The sequence below is a fragment of the Microcebus murinus genome, chromosome 28 (genome assembly GCF_040939455.1).
Source record: "Microcebus murinus isolate Inina chromosome 28, M.murinus_Inina_mat1.0, whole genome shotgun sequence".
In the NCBI taxonomy this organism is placed as follows: Eukaryota; Metazoa; Chordata; class Mammalia; order Primates; family Cheirogaleidae; genus Microcebus; species Microcebus murinus.
Window position 1 is genome coordinate 3,910,236 of NC_134131.1, and position 21,490 is coordinate 3,931,725.

At 49.4% G+C, this 21,490-nt stretch overlaps 1 protein-coding gene across 10 annotated transcripts in view; it reads right to left on the bottom strand.

Moving 5' to 3' along the window:
* Positions 1–21,490, bottom strand: part of FOXP1 (forkhead box P1) — a 706,173-nt gene that overhangs the window by 440,251 nt on the left and 244,432 nt on the right. The window lies entirely within an intron of this gene.

Genomic DNA, 21,490 nt, shown 5'->3' on the forward strand with positions numbered 1-21,490 from the left:
TTGGGCAAGTGGCTGAATGTCTCTCCGTCTCAGGTGCCCTTCTTGGAACTGCACAAGGCTCCAAGTAACCACCTCCCAAGCCACCCTCTGCAAAGACATCACGGGGTTTATGGGGTGGGGGTGAGGGACAGGTTTCTAGGACGGCGGCGTCTGTCGTTTTCAGGGGCAGAGTCTGATCAAAGGGGCCCCCAGACTTCTCCGCCTTGATCTCAGGGCCCTGACTCGGTCAAGGAGATGAAAACAGCACAGCACTCCGGCCACCGTGGGCTAGACCAGGGCCTGAAACGCAAAGCCAAAGGTGACCACAAATGAGGCACAAGAAAGCCCAACGAGCCTTGGAAGTAAACGTTACCCAAGAGGGATGCGCCACTCTGAATACTGCAAGCTGATGCAACCCAACCCTCTCTTTGGGTAAGCTGAGACCCAAAGATGCAGAAGGAAAAGATGGGTCCTCCATGGAGGCTGGGGTCCCCAACGAGACTGGGCTCATCCTTCCCATCTGGCAAACTGACTCCACGGTACGATGGCCCCCGCCTCCCCTCCTCCACCTTCTTACGACGGGCACCCCCCACAACCACTCACACTGCACGTCACTTTAAGAAGAAAATAGGCAAGCGAGAATAAACACAGTTGATGTTGAATATGTTTGTCTAATTAAAAATAGTGTCCTGCTTAATATAGGCTAACCGGCTGGAGAATCAGCGTGCCACCTGTGCTCACACGTAGTGAGAGTAAAACACAAAAGCAGGAGTTGCAATAGGTGCTTTGTCTCCTGATGTAGAGAAATGGCCGTCCAAGGCACACACAGGGCTTGGTCTTCTGAAAACACGTGGAGATAGAGGAAGGAGACGAACAAACAAGCAAACAAAACCAACAACAAGCCAACTAGCTATTTGGCTTTAATTAAAACACAAGCGCGCACACACACGCACACACACACACAAATAACCTCAATACCCAATCAATAAAAAACTTGCTAGGTAAGTGACACTCTGTCCACATGGCGCCATGCTGAGCTGCCATTCAAAAGGACGGGACGCATCTACACGGACAACAGACCAAGATGCCATGTGCACGTGTGCCATGCACATACACACCCGCACGAACACATATATATGCACACACAAAAGTAGTGCTTTTACTACTTGTTTAATTTTTCTTCTCATCCCCTACTGGAATTCCACTGCCCCAAACATTTTATTAGGAAAATGTTCGAACATCCAGGCAAGTCGAAAGCACAATATTCTGACACCTGTACCTGCACCTTAGATACAGGTGTTACTTAGTTGTTCCACCAACAAACGACGTTGCTCCCTTGCTTTGCCATATCTCTGCCCGTCTGTTTTGGTTTTTGACACAAATCAGGATAAGTTCCACAACATCTCTGAAGGGAAAAACGACAAACTACCAAACGGCATGTACAGTATGACCTCATTTTAAAAAAAAAAAAATATATATATATATATATGGGTGTGTGCGCTTACATGCCAAGGAAAAGACAATGGCAGGAAATACCACAAAATGTTGCCAGTAACAATTTTTATATCTTTTTTTCCCTCATTACCTATATGCACTTTTATTTTTTTTCGTTTCTCCTTTTCCTGAGCAATAAACATTCATTCCTTGTGAAATAAATGGATATGCAATTAAGGGAAGGAGCCAAGGATGAGAGGAGAACTTCCAGGCAGGCGAGCAAGAGACGGGACAGAGAGGAAATCTTCGAGGCCATGGATATGTCCCCTCTTGGGCTGTGCGGAGCTGCTTGCTAAAGCCACCCACGGGAGTGCTGGCCACCAAGGGCAAAGAAAGGCCACAGAGAGGACTCGACTCCCAGGCCCGCTGGCCATCCAAACCGTTTAACATCCGATTAACGATTTTGCAGATGCGATTCTAGAACAGTTTGCAATCGCCTCCCTGGGACTTTCAGGAGAAGGGGACAGGGATCTCCCGTGTCCGGGCTCTGCGTTTTGGCCAGCTGTCACAAACAGCCCACCGCTTGGGGTTTCCGATCGATGCCCAAGTTCAACGAGGCCACGGTCCTTTGCCTCTGCACCCAGCTCTGCGCCCAGCCAACAGGTGCACGGCCCACACCTGGGGCACCTCCTGCAGCCCACGTGTCCCCAGACTTTAGCCTCCGCGCCGACACCCTCATCTGCCAAGTCGAGGACTCGCAGGGTAAGGTTTAGGTCTTGCCTCCAATTACCAAAAATGGGGAACAAACGGAAGGAAGTGCCTCTGGTCTGAGGAATACTATATGCCATAGCTCTTAGAGTCTTCTGAACGTGCCCCAGGCTGCCAAGCAGGAGGGGACAAGGGGACAGAGGTCCCTCTTTTGAGCCCTCCCTATACAGGCGGGACGTGCTGATGGTAAAGCCACGGGTAACGAATAATAAGACAATCACAGAGCAAACAAAATAAAAAACAACTCAGATCAGGCCCTTACATTTTTAAATAGGACTCACTGATGGATCAGCAGAATCTCATGGCTTCCGGGGTTGGTTTGCAAATCCTGCATCTGGCTTCATTTAATTATCCATGACCACGTTCTCATTCGGAATACTATTATACGTTTTCGTGGCATTTTGTTACTGTTGTTCATTAAAAAAAAAAATTGAAAAGGCACACCCAAAGTATCTATAATCATACTCTTATGAAAAATCCAGGTATAAGATTAAGTTCTCATTCATATCTTAAGAGTTATCTGTATTAGAACCCCACTCTCAGTACATACAAACACACACACACACACACACACACACACACGTATTTCAAAGAAGGAATGGGGATCCATAGTGAAATAAATATACAATAGCCACCCCTTGGAAATTCACAAAGCACATGGCTGTATCAGGGGTTCTGAGATATTCTCAATAAAACAAAACAAGTACAGCCCAAACTGGTCTGTGTTCAGAGAATCCTTGATTTCCTCCATAGATTACCTATCTAAAGTCCCATGGGGGGGGAAAAAAAAAATGAGGATCCCAGTGATTAAGAAAACAAACAACTTAGTATCTTTCAGTATGGCAATTTTTCAGTCTATAAATTCTGACTGTAGTTTTCACTCCTGTTGATAGCAAAATATGTTTCATGAAGCCATGGAGGCTTTATAAGATGTAGACATAAAAACAGGGTTTTTGAACCTGGGTCTTTGATGTGTGAGCCAATATTTACACAAATAAAACCTAGAATGTGAGAGCCAGCAGGGGACGTAGATAGCATGGAATCCAACTCTCATTTTACGGGGAAGGACTCCGTGACTGAGAGACTGAAGTGGCTTATGCAAGGGTACAGGGACACAATGGCCCCATAATACCCAGGGAACAGAGGAAGAGAGACTGAGACAGGCAGACTCATCATTAGGAAGAGCAAGTGTAAGCAGAACACAACTCAAAAATCAGCTGTTCTTCTTTTTTTTTTCCTACTACAGCCTTTAGTATCTGATGTGTCTGGGTCTTTCATTATAAAATAGTCATGACCACAAACTGTCCTTGACACCACAAAACACGTAATCACCCCTCAAAAAGAACCTCAGCCCCAAAACATAAAGGCCACTTAAAAAAAAACTGATAAAATAAACCACTTAAAGAGCAACCACTTGGTTTGTAAGTAAACCATTTGGTTTGGTTTTAAAATAGGACTTCAAAGGGGCTCAAGAATACAGAAAGCTGAGATCATCGGGGAGTGGCAGACCAACTACTCTCACCATTGGCGAAGAAATATTGACAAATTTTCTACTTTGTGCCAGGCACCGTACTTAGAGACCAGAGGACCTGGAAACTTGCGTTCTTGCCTTTTGGAATGAGGGAGAAGACAGATAGTAATCAAAATAGAAACAAAGAATGTGGGTACAAAATAGAGAAACGAATGCCATAAATGCAAGTTATATGGAGCCAGATGAAAATATCAGAGGAGTGTTGAGATAGTCGGGAAGGGTCCCAAGGAGGTGCGGATTGAGCTGAGAGCTGAAGGGTGGGCAGGAGGAGGTGAAGAGGAGGAGGAGGCATATTCCAGGCAGAATGAACGGCACATGCAAAGGCCCTGGGGCACTCGGAAGCGAAGCAGGATATAACCAAGGTGGGCTGCAGCAGGAAAAAAAGGTGGGGAGGGAAGAAAGTATAGAGGGAAGAAGAAATAAAACTTGCAGCATGAAGGCCGCCCTGAGCCTGTTACAGAATTTTGTCTTTATCATGAGGGTAGTGGGAGGTTGGCAAAAGGGACCTCAAGCTTGGCGAACAGGTGACCTGGACATGATCATAATTGCATTTTGAAAAGATGACTCAGGCGGGTATAGACAGCACCCTGGAGTGAGTGGGACCAGTCAGTCTCTGATGAAAAACAAAAGCCCAACCTCGTGCACTAGATTCCTGGTATCTGCAGAACACAACGGAGGAGTCCTCACAAAATGCTCGGAGCCGTTGTGCAAAGACATGTCACACGGCAGGTGGGGCTGGGGCGCGGAGTGTCGTGGAGTGGAACGGTACCCACGCGTGGCATCCTCGGGGCTCAGCCCCATGGCCCCCCCCCCCCCGGGATGCAGATAAACGTTCTGAGCCCCAACCTCACCCACCATGGAATTTACAGATGGTTTATGCCGGCATCTGTTTCACACTGGCTCCGTTCCACCGTTATTGATTTTAGACTTCCAATTAGCTCTCTATTTGAGCTTGTGGACCAAGACGTGCAAGACCCGGCACCAAAACCAAAACCACGAACCCTTCCAAGTTGTCCTCCTAAAAATGCGCACTGTGCTTCTGGACTCCCTTCTCTAGCACATGCTAAGGACGGCAGAGGGAAATAATAGACCATCCACACAAGCTTTTAATATCAGAACGCATCTTTCTTAAAACCACATGGAGCTTCCTGTGATTCTGGTTTTTTTTTGTTTTTTTTTTTCCACATCCGAGACAATCTCAAAGTATTACATTTCCAGCTTTTAGGAGACAAAAAAAAAAAAAAAAAAAAAATTGATCATGTTTTCTATGGAGCTAAATTCCTTCCAACCAAAAGGATGGGAAAGAGTTAATGCATCATTTTCTTTTTCTCTGCAGATCTACAAATGGGGACAGGCATCTTAGCTGGCCCTGGACTAGCACAAGTTTGGACAGAGCTGAGGCTGTTGGGTTTAATTTGGCCAAATAAAGGAACTCTCAACCCAACGAGCATTTGGTCCGCACCGCCTATCCACTTCGTATTACAGATCTGGGATATCAGCAGCACTGTTTAGAAAAACTGGCAATGCTGTTTAGACAAACACCCCCGAGAAGACAGACTGTGGATAGGAAATGTGGTCTGTTGCACTGTTATCCTAGTTTTTTTTTTTTTTTTCCTTCTTCCTTCCCTCATGAGCGCTCTTCATGTAATTTTTACTCACGAAGTTGCCAGTGTTAATTTCTACAGGCCAAATTTGGCTCACTTATTCCCTGCCAATTCCACAAATTCTGTGTGCTTGTGCAGTGTGTGTGCGTGCGTGTGTGTGTGTGTGTGTGTGTGTGTGTGTGTGGTGTATGTTTTTCTCCACTGAATTGCACCTAAAGCCAAAGGGATTTCTATGACCATACACTCAAAAAGAACAGAGGCAGACCCCGCACTTGGGTATCTCTAATGACAAAATGTGTCTCTATTAGCAAAAACAATCAAACCCTCCAAGCTGGCAGGAGGCTCAGCTCAGTAAGATGCAGGGACCCACAGAACCTTTGCCAGGGTGTGACAGCGTCCGCAGAAAGCCCATTTGCATATTCTCCTGCACAGGAAAAAAGGCTAAGCAGAATTTTTCTGGGATTTTCCCTCGTGGGCTCCATAACGTATAAATGTACTGTTCATTTTGGGGAGCTGGGTTCAAATAGCAAGGGCAGAAAACAACGATGTGATCCTTTCTTTTGTTTTCCATAACACACTGCATTCAACGCTGGTTCTTTTTTCTATAATTATTTTGAAGTGATAAAAGGGTTGGATTTGCTCCTTCACTCACAAGAGCTAACAGTGAAAAGAAATTAGGAACTGTCAGAACCGAAATAGTTTATTATGCTCACCTCAGACACAAACACGGCTGTGGATTTCCAGAAACCCAAGGGTAGGACCTGAACTCCCAACCAAGAGATTTAATCTGGGGCAACACAAGCTGAATGCTTTTCTCCAGTTACTCACTGACAGCCAGTATCACTGTGAAGAATTAAGAAAGCACTGATTCGGTTATATATTTTTTTATTATTTTGTATTTTATTTTATTTTTTTTGAGACAGGGTCTCACATTCTGTTACCCAGGCTAGAGTGCAGTGGCGTCATCATGGCTCACTGCAACCTCAAACTCCTGGGCTCAAGCGATCCTCCTACCTTGGTCTCCTGAGTAGCTGGGACTACAGACACACTCCACCACACCCATCTGATTTTTCTATTTTTTGTACAGATGGGGCCTCTCTCTTGCTCAGGCCAGTCTCGAACCCCTGGCCTCAAGCAATCCTCCAGCCTCTGCCTCCCAAAGTGCTAGGATTATAGGAGTGAGCCACCGCACCCAGCCAGTTATACCGTTTTAAAAGGTTGTATGTTTTAAGAATTTAAGAATCAGAAGTTAAGGCTGGGTGCGGTGGCTCACGCCTGTAATCCTAGCACTCTGGGAGGCCGAGGCGGGTGGATTGCTCCAGGTTATGAGTTCGAAACCAGCCTGAGCAAGAGCAAGACCCCATCTCTACTATAAATAGAAAGAAATCAATTGGCCAGCTAATATACATAGAAAAAATGAGCCGGGCATGGTGGCGCATGCCTGTAGTCCCAGCTACTCGGGAGGCTGAGGCAGGAGGATTGCTTGAGCCCAGGAATTTGAGGTTGCTGTGAGCGAGGCTGATGCCACGGCACTCGCTCTAGCCTGAGCAACAAAGTGAGACTCTGTCTCAAAAAAAAAAAAGAATCAGAAATTAGAGGCACATAAGGAGAACAAAAGGCAAAAACAATATTCCAAAGTATATCTTCAGACCTTTGTAGAACTGCAAAGAAAACAAATCAAAAGTAGCTGTTTACAGAGGTTACAGGGCCTGCGTGAAACCGGGCAAGGCTGTACCTAACACCTGCTCTTGACAGGTAAGAGAGAAACTGGGTCTCCATGAACATCTGTCACCTCGGCCAGCAGAGCGCCGAGGGCAATGTCATTCAGAGACTGGTCTCTCAAGCCACCACATCATTTGCAAACGGATTTGGAGGTTTCTGGTCTAGCTCAGCATTTCCCAAAGTGCACTGCAAGAACCATGGGAGGTACACGGAATGGCTTTAGGTAGCGAATGGGTGAGCCTGTACACACACACAAACACACACACGTGCACACATACACACGTGCACGCACACACACACACACACACACACACACACACCCCACATTTTAGTAGCCAGGTATTTATTTTCACGGTGTACACTGCATTAGGGTACACCTTCATACTGGTTTTCCATTTACAGCCAAATTCTAAAGTTTTCTTTCACGAAAAACGCTAGGTAAAAAAAAAATAATAATAATAATAATAATAATAATAATAATAAAAACTTGCAAGCAATTTTAACTCTAAAGCAATTTTAGAAAAAGAAATATGAGGTGCATTATATTCGAAACGTATAAAGAGATGGCAAAAACGGGGGTGTGGAGTAATTGTGTGTTGTTACGATTTGACAAGTAATCGTGTAGCTGCACAAAGAGTGAGGTGGAAGGTGACGACATTCACGTTAAAGCGAATAAGGGGAAAGAGGACGCATGACTTTGAACACCGCCAGGATGCCGCGGTAGTCGCTTCGCCTCTCTGAGCTTTGGTGCCCTCATCTGTGTGCGTCCCAGCTGTCTCTACCACGGCACTCCTTAAAATGCTGGGAAAACCCCTGTACACATGCATATAAACCTATTGACGTATGCACACAAACACATACACATAGGCGCACAAACCTACATACATGCACTGCACATATACACCTAGATATACACATCTGCACACATGTATGCAGAACTAGACTCTACCTGCGGTGGTAGTTGATCAGAAAAGTAGGGAATGAGCAAAATCTACTATGAAGAAAGCCGGGCATGGTGGCGCATTCCTGTAGTCCCAGCTACTTGGGAGGCTGAGACAGGAGGATCGCTTAAGTCCAGGAGTTTGAGGCCAGCCTGAGTAAGTGAGACTTTGTCTCTTAAAAAATAAAAAAATAAAAAATACTATGAATAAAGTAGTTTTCCTGTCCGACCTGAGGTATCTGAGTTCCCACCTTCTGCCTTAACTAGGTCTGGTCACCCCCGGCCCCCACTGCATGAAATCACGGCACCACGAGTACTTTCACATTCCTCGCCAGCTCTACGATGCTAGAAGGCCACAAAGCCTCACCCCAGGGTGGCTCTGGAGATGAGACTAGGAATATATCAGTCTGCAAGGGACAGACACAGCAAAGGAAAATTTGTCACCATCGCTCCCAAAGTTAGGTTTGTTCCCTGCAGATGAGAGCCGAGCAACATGTTCTTTGGGAAAAAAAAAAGAATGAGCGAAGAAGGAATGAAACTATGAGAGAAAGTGAATGAATATTATTTGCCTCACTTTTGACACTAGGATAAAAAAAAATTAAACCCATTAGAGGTGAATTTAGCAAGGCAATGCCATCTTCTACCCTCAGGTAAATTTATGCCCTGTTCCGTAATTTCACAAAAGAGAATAAAGCTACACGTGGTTTCAATATTTTTCTCCATGCTAGGGCAATCTAGTTATCTTTTTATTCAATAAGACCACCAAAATTGCGAGTGTTTCCTAAATAATCTTGAATTTATACAAGTTGACATTTTCTCAGAGAGGCATAAATTGTGTGAGGGCCGCCCCCCCCGCGCCATGACAGTAAGCTGCAGTGTGTATCCTATTTTAGGACAACCGCAATATGCAAATGTCGGTCACCACCCGGCTGGGGACAGAGACACCTGCATGATAGAATGGCTGGCGCTACAAACATAGAGGCTGCTGGCCTCAGGACCCACTGCCCAAAGAAGGGCTGGCTCGACCCTTCTTTCAGCCCAGGGGGATGGTGTCACCAAGCCACTGCCCAAAACCCTCTCCCAGAATGGCAGACTTACCCTTAAAGCCGTCACCACCTACCGATATAATTCCCTTGCACAAAAACAGACCCGTGTGAACGAGCCCGTGATTGGCACCCGGCAGTCCCCTTGCTGTTGATGGAGTCCCCATCTGCACAGCCCAGTTGGCGACCCACAATCTCCCCCCCACCCCCCGATGTGGCCTCGGTTTCCCATTTCATCGCCTTAGCAGCTGCATCCCTTGGAGGTTTCCAAACAACCCGGCCCGACGGACGCCTCAAGGCAAGGTCTTGCCCGGGACCCGCGATTTGGGTGCCGGGCGCCTTTTGCTTTCAGACACGGCGACATCGTCAGGGTGGGACGTGGAACAGGAAACGTCCACTCGCCCAGGAGCTCCGGCCACACTCGTGGCTTCCGAACGCAAGGCAAGGACAGCATGCAAAGTGGGCACCTCGGCAGGGAGAAGCGTGCACCAGCGCCCGCGTAGACACGGACGTCCCCACCGACGGCCCCCTTATGCTCCTATTTGAAAAAAAAAAAAAAAAAAAAAAACACATACACGAACGTTTAAAACGTTCTGGCCCTTCTGGACCCTCGACGTGTGTGAACTGGCGATCGCAGAAAGAGACAGGCAGGTCCAGTCGGTCTGGGGTGGCCCCAGAACCAGCATGTCAACAAGCGCCCAGAGGACGCTCTTGCTGCCGGCTTGGGGACCTCAGCCCTGTCCCCACCTCTCCTGTCGCCCGCCCAGCGAGGCCGGGAGAGCCCGAGACGGAAAACAGGTTTCCGCCCCAGCAAGGCTGAAAACCTGCTCCAAATGGATCTGGAAGTGTGGGAAGATAATGGAAAAGAGAGCCAGAGAGAAAGAATAATCGCCCAAGTTGTGACACGTCCGTCCAATTAGACGTGGAAGGGACTAACTGATCCTGCCGGGAGCTCCCAGGCTCTGGGAAGGGTCTGGTGGCTCACCTCAACTGCAGGAGGAAAACAAAAAAGAGTGAGTGTCCCCCCCCTCTCTCTCTTTGCTGTGTATATCTTGAAATTCTTTCATCTCACTTTCAGGAAGACTTACCTGCAAATTATGGGTTGGCTGACTCGCATGCACCCTTCCTTTCATAGGGAGGAAAAAGCAAAAGCAAACTCCGACACGAGTCCCCACGCCTGAGCTAAAGACAGAGAGTCACAATTTCTTTGGAGAAAATTAAACCTCTTATCGGAGGTGACAGGAGAGCCACCCGAAGCCCAATCCGACACCGCTGACCGCCCCGTTGCTAACAGGCAACCCGGGGATGCAAGATGCCCACGCCTGCGGTGTGGCGTGCTTGCGACACCTCTCCAAACCTCCAGACGTAGGCTCGGCGTCTTCAAAGCTCTTGCTGGGGGCGAATTTATGCATCTGCACGGCACCTGCAAGTCCTTCCTTCCCCGGGTGTTATTAAGCCCATTTTACAGATGAGGAAGTTGAGAGAGCGAGACACACAAGAGGGCCACGGAGCAAGTCTGAGCGTGCACCCGACACAGGGGAGGAGGCTCCTGGCCCCCAGTCCTGAGACCCACCCGGGCCACTTAGAACGTCCTAGTCACAGGCCCCGAGGTGCTGTTCCTTTGGCAGAGACAGAGGCCCGCCCTGGACTTCAGCCAAGGAAGAACACACTAGTCCTGAAGGTGTGCCCTCGGTCTCCCCTCCACAAACCGCAGGCTTCACAGGACATCCGGGATTACAGCAGATCTTGCTCACACAAACGGCAGCCTCCCGCCGGCCGGCGTGTTCAGACACGGTCCCCAAACGGGCACGGGAAAGACCTGAAGAAGAGTCAAGAGGGCACAGAACCAGCGCTGCAGGGACAGCCGCCCGAGGGGCCCACCCGGGGACATCCCGGGCTGGCTTGTGTGCACTTCGCAGACGTTGCCTGCAAGCCCGGGCACCTTGTGTGTCCTCCCTGCATCCTGCGGTAACCCTGGCAGGGACCTACTACGATGTCCCCCCCATTCTACAGGCGATCTGAGCCTGAGGTGCCTTCAGTTGTGTTTAGCCGGCTTGTCTTAGGGACAGGGTTTCATGAGTGTCCCTAAATATGTCCGCAAGTCTATAAAGATGTACCAACAGAAACGTATTTCTAACATTTCTTTCCAGAACGTGGAACTTCTGCAAGAAGTAGCAATAAACCGGGCAGTCAACTAGGGATGATCCTAAATTCTACCTTCGACTTCTGAGTCGTGATAAGGACACTGCCCCCATCTCTTGTAAGGCCTGGCTGCGATGCAGGTCCTAGGTGGGTCCCTTCCCTGTCTCAGTGGCAGCCCTCAGCGCAGCCTTGCAACGTGACCAATGAGCAAACAAACTGAGAACCAAGTTTTTAAAAATGCATGCTCCAATTTTGCCACTGACTTCAGAGACATCCTAGGAGAGCCACCAGAATAAGGCTGGTGTCACTGCTGAGCGGGACACCCGGTCCCTAAGATCCATCAAGCCCACTGCTATCAGAGTAGAGGACGCAGCCCTTGCCTTCAAGAATCCAACGGGGGCAGCCAACCACTGGCGAGGAACGACCTCCAGCCTGGGGTGGGAGGAGGCTGCAAGCCAAACGCAAGAGGTGAGGAGTGACTGGGAAGAAAATGGAAAGTTCTTCTAGGCAGAGAAGAATGCATATGGCAGCTGCTATCCTCCAAGTGTTTGCTAAGAAAAAAGATACAAAGCGCTACTTGGAATTTTTATGACTATACTGGGAACATGCTAACTTGCAAATGTCAGCTAATAACCTATAAGGTGTCCCCACTGTACTGTTTGTAATACAGACTGTGGTTTTCAAACTCCAGCCCAAACAAGGCCGCTGCGGTGTAGGGGGTGGGGCGGGCAGGGCAACGGCTCCGGGCTGGAAGTCCCTCACCTTCCTGGTCTGGAACTGCCTCCTCAGCTCCTAGCCGAGTCCCTGGCAAAATAAGTGCTTAATAAGTATCTGCTGAATGAAAAAACAAGAAGGAAAAGCTTTGAACAAATGCCCTGAGTCAACCATAAGAACTCAACTTTGGTTTATTTTAAATGGTGGCGGGGGTGGGGATGGGGGTGGGGGTAGGACAAATAAGATTTCCTTTGGTCAAAGCAGCTAAACCACTTTTAAAAAAGAGAGAGAGAGAACCCAAAAAAGACATGAGATTTATGAACATCTCTGCATTTGTCCTCATTTCTTGCTCTATCGTGACATGAATCCAACCTGAAGGGCCATTCAATTGAGCTTCTTCAAACTCTAGCAAATTTCCAGGATCCCAACCACACACATCCATCCACGTATTGCTGAACCACATCAGTCAAGAGCCTGGTTTGTTCGAGAGCGTAAGTCTGCAAGGCCAGCTGGGTCTGCCCACCACGCCGGGTCACCCATGGGATGCTGACAGAGGGTATTAGCTAACACGAACACCTCTGCACCTGTGGGCTGGCTAAACAGGCACTCTCCGGGAACGTGGGTAGGTCTGAGGATCGAGAAAGTTCTATGAAACACTGGAAGAATCGGGCAAAGGAGTCAGGGGAGAGAGTCGGTAACACAAGCTCAACGCTTGGCTAAAGCTAAGCTACTTTTCTAATTGCATTTATGGCATCAGTGAATAATTCACCAAATGATCAGTAAATTCTTGTTAGAAAGGAGAATTGGGGGGGGATCAGGAAGGGGAATGGAAACGCGCAGTCACTGCCCTCGAAGAATTCAGAGGTGACTTGCTCGAGGCAAAAGGAAGAGTGTCACCCGTGAGGACCAGAGTGGAATCAGCGTGCAGGGCAGGGTGCAGACGAGCATCCTGCTGAGAAACGAAAGACGGTTTCCGCAGGAGGAGGAGCATTGCGGATCTATGAAAGGAAGACGAAACCGTCAACAGGTGAAATGCCAGCGTCTCTCCGTTCCTTCCAGACATGCGTCTCCCACTCCAGGGTCCCCCCTGTCCCAGAGGCGCGTCCCCACCTCTATGCATGGTGTTCCTCCTCTCATCCTCCAAGCTGTCCCTGAAAAATGATTTTCTCGGGAAGCCCTTCTTTAATAGCCCCCTTCTTGCACTATCTCTTGCAAGAAGCTCAGGTGGACTTCCTGTCACATAAGCACCTCCATTTGTACGTATGTGCTTATTTGTTATTTGACTCTTCTCTTCCTAGACCACGAAGGCAGGGATCGCAGCTGCTAGGGTCACTGCTATGTGTCTAATACGTAGCCCAGGGTCTGTCGCAAAGATGGGGCTCGATCCACGGCTGCAGAACACAGGGATTATTAATAAATGAACAGAAAATAAAGGAGAAGCGAGAAAAAGCATTGCACACCCAGCAAAAGGAGCTGGGACGCGTGCACAGACGTGCAAGTGACGCCAGGCGAGGGGCTGGCTGGAGTGAAGGGCACGTGAAGGTCAAGGTCAGGGGTAGCCAGAAGCCAGGCCACAGAGGGAGTGAGCGGGGAGCTGACAGAGGGCCTGGAATGCCGGGCTAGGGAGGCTGGGCACTCCTTTCGACAGAGAGAGCCACAGAAGGCTCCCGACAAGCATGTGTGACATGATTTGGGTTATTCCAAGAACGATGCATTATTAAGGCAGAACGGCCAGCCGCGGGCTGCCACGGTGACAGGGACGAAACACACCAAAGGCCCCCAGGGGAGGAGAAGCTCAGCAAGGAGAATGCAAGCAAAGGACAGACGGAAGCCCCGGCACTTCGCGACCAAGGCGACAGGAGGGGCGAGGAGTCAAATCACAGTAAAGACGACTCCGGCCTTTCAGCCCTGAGTGGCTGGACGGGCGGCGACGAGACTAACAGGCGCGGCGGGCGTGAAGGGGGATGGGAAGACGGAAAGATGACAAACCCCGCCCCAGAGATGCCTGAGCAGAGATCTTAGGGTGAGAGGGGGATTCTTCGAGAAGACATCTCCCAGGAACCTGAAAACAAGTGCCCGGAGTCCGCAGGAAAGACCAGCTCCGAACGGGAACGTCTCAGAGCCTGCCTGACTGGGGTGAACCACGAGCGAAGGGGAAACTGCCTGGAGGGTAAATCAAGTCAAAGAGAAGTCCCATCATCGGGTGCCAGCAGCATGGCTTTTGATAAAGTTGATAAATGCCATGTGACAGGGGAACAGCCTTGCCTCTCCTCCAGAGAAGAGAGAGAGGGACAGACAGACAGACAGACAGACAGTCCCGTCTACATTCGAAGTCCACAACCCACAGAACGAGGAGCCCGCCAGGGAAGGACTGAGCACCACTCCACCCCCCAGCAGGACGAGGGGGACCGGGGACCTCGCGAAGCAGCTGTGAAAATCGCCAGGGGCTCCTGCTCGCCCGACCCGCAAGTGGGGCGCTCTGTCGTGTCCCCTCCGGTCCCCCCCTTTGGTTTTTGAAACAACGCCTTTGTCCCAAATGCTTCCTGTCCCCGCCGGATCGACGGAACGGTGCAGACACGCACGCCAGTGGACAACATGGCAGCAGCGCAAGTTGACGGGGCTGGTTTCCAATTGTTTTGGCAAAACAGCTTGGTCCACCCCTTCGGGTTTGGAAAGCGATCGGCGTGTCAGCAGACCGCGTCTGAACGAGGCCTGTGCAGAGAGGCCTGCTCTCTGTGCTTTCGATGTTTCGAGAAGCTCCTAGGGGGAAGCCCGCCGTTCAAAAGAGGCTCCCCCTCGAAATGGCTCTCATGCCCAGGGTCTTGCAAAGAAGCCCTGCAGGAGGCAAGCGTCATAAAGCAATGATGGCTAGGCAAGCCACTGGATCCGAAGGAAATGAGACACCTGAGACCTCCACAGTGAGACGCGGCCTGGACACTTTGCACACGAAAGAGACTGGAAGGGGCACGTCGAGAGAACGGGTTAAGCACCCACTTCACCTCGAGCCGCGGCCGCCCCCGGAGCTGTCCCCAAGCCCTGGAGCTGCGGCTGGAACCGGGGCTTTCCTGGCCCCGAGGTCCCGTTCGGCTGGTCCATCCCATTGTGCAATGACAGAATCAATAAAACATCCCTTTGAAGAAAGCCCCTGGACCAGAGCCGACATGCAGACGGCTGACATTTTTTTTGCTGTTTCCGTTACTGCAAGCGGCAAACCCGAGGAGAAGGCAGCCAGAGCGAGGCACAGGCTGGGGACAAGGAGGTAGCTGTGGGGTTCTGGCTTCACGCGGGCTGCGCTTGCACGAGACTGTCCCGTCTACATTCAAAGTCCCTAACGCTCATCATCCCCAGCAACCTCGCCCACGGGCGGGGGCGGCCACCAGAACCAAGGTGACACCATTTCTGAGGGGACATTGGGGAAAAAGCATGGGAGGGTCTGAATGCTATCTGCCTTCGCCCCTTTCGATGGGAGGAAGAGGGAAGAGCAGAGCAGCAGGAGATTATTTTTTAAGGAAGAAATCTTCTTGGACAGGCTCACCTGAGAAACATTTTTTTTCTTTCTTTCTTGGTCTGCTCTGAGCATTTCAGGAATCAAAGGCCCGTGCCAAGAAGCAGGCAGCGAGGCGGGACCGGCACTTGTGTGTGTGCCGCTCGTGAGAACTTGGGGACAGGGACGGGGACGGGAGTGGGGGAGAGGAAGGTACTGCAACGCCCATCTGCTGATGTCTGGGTGGCAGAAAATATTGAAATAGAAAGTTAGAAAAATGCTTAGGAGCGAGACCTGAAAGAGCATTGTATTCGAGAAGGAAATAAATGTTAGACTGATTGTATAAAAATGGAAAAAAAAAAAAAAACAGAATTAACATGTTCCATAATGATTCGTCTGTGTTAACTAAATATTGAGCTCGAATTTGGTGAAACCCTCAAAATAAGCCTTCCCAGGGAAGTCGCTGTCTTCAGAAATCATCATGGCAAGAGCGCCACCCCACCCCACCCCACGGTCCCTTTTCTCACCCACCCGGGGTTGATGGCCTTTTCATTCCCTTTATTAAATAAAGTCGAAAATGACGCGTGGTTTATCCCTCATTTCCAAACCCCAAGACGAGCCCATTACCAAGCGATCCTCAAACATATTTGCATATCCAGTGAAAAACAAAATTCAAAACCTTTCCAAGCTACTTCTGCTCCACTGGGATGGGACAAAAACTGGCAACTCAGGGAAATGAAGATTCCTCTTTCTCCCTCAGCCCAGCTCACATAAGAAGTGACATAAGAGGTTTTGCTCATGTGGCCCTGCCAGGCTGACCACGACCTACAGAGAGAGACCACCCGGGGAAGGAGACCCATCAGGTTTTTTTTTTTTTTTTTTTTTTTTTTTTTTTTTTTACCAGCTCCTTTCTGACCGCACCTAAAAATAGCCAGCCCACACTACGAAAAACCTGGCTTCAGGATTTTGCAGCGTGAGCGATTCCGGCATTGCTAGCTCAATCCGCCAGTCTTCACTCGTAAAATAAAGACCACAGCCATGCACACGTAGTAAAATGAGCAGGCACAAATCTGTTGCAGTATTGCAAGCCGAGTGAATAATAGTACAAAAATATCAGGAAAAGAAAGGTTATGAAATCTTATAACAGATGACAAATTGGTAGCTTTTCCCCGCTTTTCTGGAATGGATTCAGTAACAGATTTGAATCTTGGGCTTTGATGCTTGTCTGTGATATGCAGGGATCCCAAGTTCAAGGGGGGGAAAAAAAATCAGGAGTCATCTGCATGCTATTTCACTTATAGCAGGGTCTAGAGCCTTTGCCATTTACTCCAGAAATTATTTGGTTGCTTATTTGATCTACTTTTATTTAAAACAACATTAAAAATTTTTAATTTATAAGATCAAGGTCTCCTCCTGTACTTCCAGCTCCCAGACTTAGCTCTAAAAGATGAACCTACCTGCTCAGATTCCCGGGAAATGAAGAGAGAAAACATCTCCTTCTGCCACCTTGGAAGAGGGGCTTAGCACTCTGCCTTATGGCGTCTGTCTGTCACCCCAGCTCACGGACGACCGTGGGGGTGGCAGCCACGTTTCTGGTTTCTGGGGCGGGAGTGGCCACAGGGGGATGCCTTGCAGGCCGCTGGCTTTGGAGCAACAGAGTAGCCACGACTGCCCACAGGGGAAGACGGCACCTGGGCCAACCTGCCCCTCCGACGTACGTGAAACCCTGCCCCAGACGTTCTTCCCACCACCCTCATCTCGCTTCACTAGAACATCTAGAAGGTGCCTGGTGGGCAGACGCATGCAGGGAGGTGAGTGCTCAAAGAAGGTCCAGTAGGTGCGCCCTGTGCCTGCAGGCAGCTCGGCTGAGCTATGGGCTTCCCGAAGCTCAATCCTGGCCATGACTCTTACCCATTTCAGAGACAGAAAAACTGAGGTTCTTAAGAGTCAAGGGAACGTGCCAGGGTCACCAAGCTGGTGAGTGGTGAAACAGGGATTCGAACCCTGGTTCCACCTGGTCCCAAAGGGCCCTACTACCTGGTTTTTTGTTGTTGTTGTTGTTGTTGTTTTGAGACAGAGTCTCGCTTTGTTGCCCAGGCTAGAGTGAGTGCCGTGGCGTCAGCCTAGCTCACAGCAACCTCAATCTCCTGGGCTCAAGCGATCCTCCTGCCTCAGCCTCCCGAGTAGCTGGGACTACAGGCATGCACCACCATGCCCAGCTAATTTTTTCTATATATATTAGTTGGCCAATTAATTTCTTTCTATTTATGGTAGAGACGGGGTCTCGCTCTTGCTCAGGCTGGTTTCGAACTCCTGACCTCGAGCAATCTGCCTACCTCGGCCTCCCAGAGTGCTAGGGTTACAGGCGTGAGCCACCGCGCCCGGCCAACCTACTACCTGGTTTGAACGATTCTTTCCACCGAACACATTTTCCATCCATACTTAAGAGCTCCTTACTGCAAGCTCATTTCTCGGGTAACACGCAGACCCAGAGGGGAAGGGAGACCGACTTTTCCCAAGCCCACCCTACGACCCCGGATCAGACTCAGAATTCCAAGCCCTCTGGCCTTTTTCCGACCTTATTTTTCTTTCCAGGTGTTTATTCTGACTTTACCGTGTACGTCAGATGGGAAGCCAAAGCCATGCAGCGAAAAGCAGAGAAAAGAGAGACTAAATTTAAAAACCCCACGGTGCACGCAAGCCTGCTCCTGTGTCTGCACTTGGTGGCTTCACGTGAGCCATCTGGGACGCTCAGAGAACCCGCGACAGGGTGGCAGGCTCCTCGAAGGCTTCTTCGAGTCTCAGAAAACCTCTCTGCAGCAAGTGTTTCTCAAGGGCGGACCATGTGCCAGGAGGCTCCGTAGCAAGAGCCAGCACTTGCACCACGGTCCCCAAGGACCTGCATTTCCCCCAGAGCATCGAGCAGATGAGACCAAGTGGGACATGCAGGGGACCAACCCCTGCCCACCTTGGGACACACAGACCTTGGCGTGGACTGCAACAGTGGCCCGGCGCATACCCAAATTTCCCCTTTTGCTGCCTTCCTGCACCCATCCCCCCTTGGTTTTTCCATCTCCTCCCCGGCCCAGCACACGTTTCCCCCCTTCCCCTTCCCTACCTCGCCACCTCTGAACCAGCTTTTGACCTCGCGCCCCTCCCTGCATTCAAAGCACAATCGACTGTGCACCCCTCCCCGGCCCTGGCCCGTGACCCTCATTCTTCTCTCCCTTTGGAAGCTTCCTTTTTCCTGTCCCTCCCAGGCTAATCATCTGCTGCTGCTCCGCCGGGTGCACGGGGCACACCCACCGGGGCAGGGCCTGGGCTGGCTCTGGCATCTCCGCTGTGCTTGCAAACCAAACCGTTTGGGCCCTGCACCCTGGGTGCCTGCAGTTCTAGAAACCTGGAACCAGGAGCACAGAGCTACTCAGCACGGCCTCCCCCCTCCCCCCATGAGCAGAACTCTCAGGATTTACATTCGTTTTCAGGCTGAAGTGTGGAGCTCCAAAGTCTAGCCTTCAAAGCAGTTCGACACTTTAACACTGACAGGAAATGTGAACATGTTAAAAAAAAAAAACAACCAAAAAAAAAAACACCCCATGATTTGGCTGAGGAGCTATTCTTTGCGATGTTTCCAAGGATGAACCAGAGTCTGAGTTTTAAGAGAGACAAAATAACACTGGGGTGGGACAATTCTAATGGGTAGAACATGCTAATCATCTCGTACCTGTTCGGTCTTTTTGGATCCTTAGGTGTTTCTTTTTTTTTAACTATTGTTTTGTATTCCGGCATATTATGGGGGTACAGATTTTAAGGTTTCAGTAAATGCCCTTTCCCCACCCCCACCCCCACAAGTCTGAGTTTCCAGCATGACCACCCCCCAGATGGTGCACATCTCACTCACTATGAAATGGGTGACTTGAATGACTGACTTGCTTTGCCCTCCGTGCCCCTCGAAAAAAGAGCAAATCCATGACCATGGCAGATTGGCAGGTAAGACTTCAGCCATCAAATGGTGACAATCGTGCCATAAACTGTTGCTATATTGACATGAGGACCCAGAAGAAAATAGAGCGAGTCGGCCTCAACTAGCCCAACCACTTTAGGCATTGCTTTTAAAAAACATAAAATCAAGTGGTAGGTGCCAGCGCTTTGACGTGTCCCTTTGTCCCTAAATACACACGCGCCGTGCAAGTCCGTCAGAACACAGTGACGTCCCGTGCATGTCCCTGCAGCGCACACGGTCAATCGGGGAACAACCGTATGGTTCAACCGTAAGAAATGAAAACGTTGGAAGGTTTCCGAAGCATTCAGTGCCTGACGTCACATGGCAGAGAGGGGGGACAGGCGGGGGAGACCTGGAATTATCTCTGAGCAAGGGGGAAAGGTCTGTAAACTAAAATAAAAACACGTATTAAAAACATGCACGCTGTGCAAACAGAACGTAAAACAGGTTTATAGGGGGCTCTATTTTCCTCCCCGGCTTGCAGTGTATTCTGGAACCCTGCTAGCCTGTTTCTCTGTTACTCAGAAAAGCAGCTTCCAGCCCGCCCGAGAGCCCCCGTGTGAATTGTCCCTTCCCTGACTGCTGGGGTGGATGGCCGTGAATGCTCCAGTCCGCAGGTAAGCAGCAAAGGTGTGTCTGCACTTACCTGTGCCACCGCCGTTTGCCACCCCTTGACGGCCCAGGGAAGCCTAGATAGCACCAGCCACAGCCCCATGCCAAACGAAAACCCAAGCCCACGCTCCAGCTTCCTGGCTGGCTTAAATTGCAATCGTTTATCTTCATAAGCCTCGAGTTTAGTTTCTGAAAATTATTTCAAGACCAAGCACCATAATGAACATTTCTACTATGTGGTCCTTTTAAAAACAGAAAGAAAAAAAAAGAAAAAAAACCATTGTAAGATATTTATGCAAGGCACAAAGATAAGATGCAAAGAGATTAAGAATCAGAGTTTCCAGTATGGCTTGAAGAAACAGGACAAATACATCTGCAGAGATAAGTAACCTGGAAGAAGCACGTGTTAAATGCCAAATGAAAGAGAAAATAGCGCTGCTGAGGACTAGATTCTAGAGGCCCCAGGGGGACTTCGTCCACCCCAGGCAGGATGACAGCTTTAGAAGACCCTCCCTTCCCTACTTCCCGTCCTAGAAGTCCACCTGCACGCCACCCCTCTCACTGCGTCTCTGCAACTCTGTTCAGCTCAAGTCCCAACTTCCCTTAAAGCAGGAGATGAGAAATGGGCTTGTAGGGCACAGGAAGTGCCCGAGGTCCTGCATTTAAAAATGTTTGTGAGCACTCTGGGAGGCCAAGGCAGGCCGGATCGCTCGAGGTCAGGAGTTCGAAACCAGCCTGAGCAAGAGGGAGACCCTGTCTCTACTATAAATAGAAAAAAATTAATTGGCCAACTAATATATATAGAAAAAAATTAGCCGGGCATGGTGGCGCATGCCTGTAGTCCCAGCTGCTCGGGAGGCTGAGGCAGGAGGATTGCTTGAGCCCAGGAGTTGGAGGTTGCTGTGAGCGAGGCTGACACCACGGCACTCACTCTAGCCTGGGCAACAAAGTGAGACTCTGTCTCAAAAAAAGAAAAAAGAAAAAGAAAAATGTTTGTGCATATGCATATAATACCATACATGGAGGGGTTAACCTGAATGGTGTAGTCAGAGGAGACTTCGTATATCATAAATGTTGTATTTCTTAAAGGCGACAGAGTAGAGCGTGAATATGATCAAATGCCAACAGTTACTAACCATGAGTAGCAGGAAGATGGACACTTGCTCTACGCACACACATGCACACGCACGCATATAAGTAGAGAGATTCAGAGACTTTTCAGGTCACCAAGAAGCCCTTGCCTTATGGGCCATGTCACCTCCATCTCTCTCTCTTTTGATCTTCTACTATAGCCAGGTAGTAGATGACCAATTCGCAACCCACCCTGTTCAATTTTATGACGCTCTGTCAGTTCTTAATACGTTAACTCCCATGTGAGTTGTATTTAACTCACACTAGTTTGGAGCCCAGGGCCTCGTGAAGCATATATAACTCACATGTCTCTTTACCTTGGGAGTTGCGTGAACTATTTTATCAAGTTGCATATAACTCACACACAGAAAATAATAAAATTT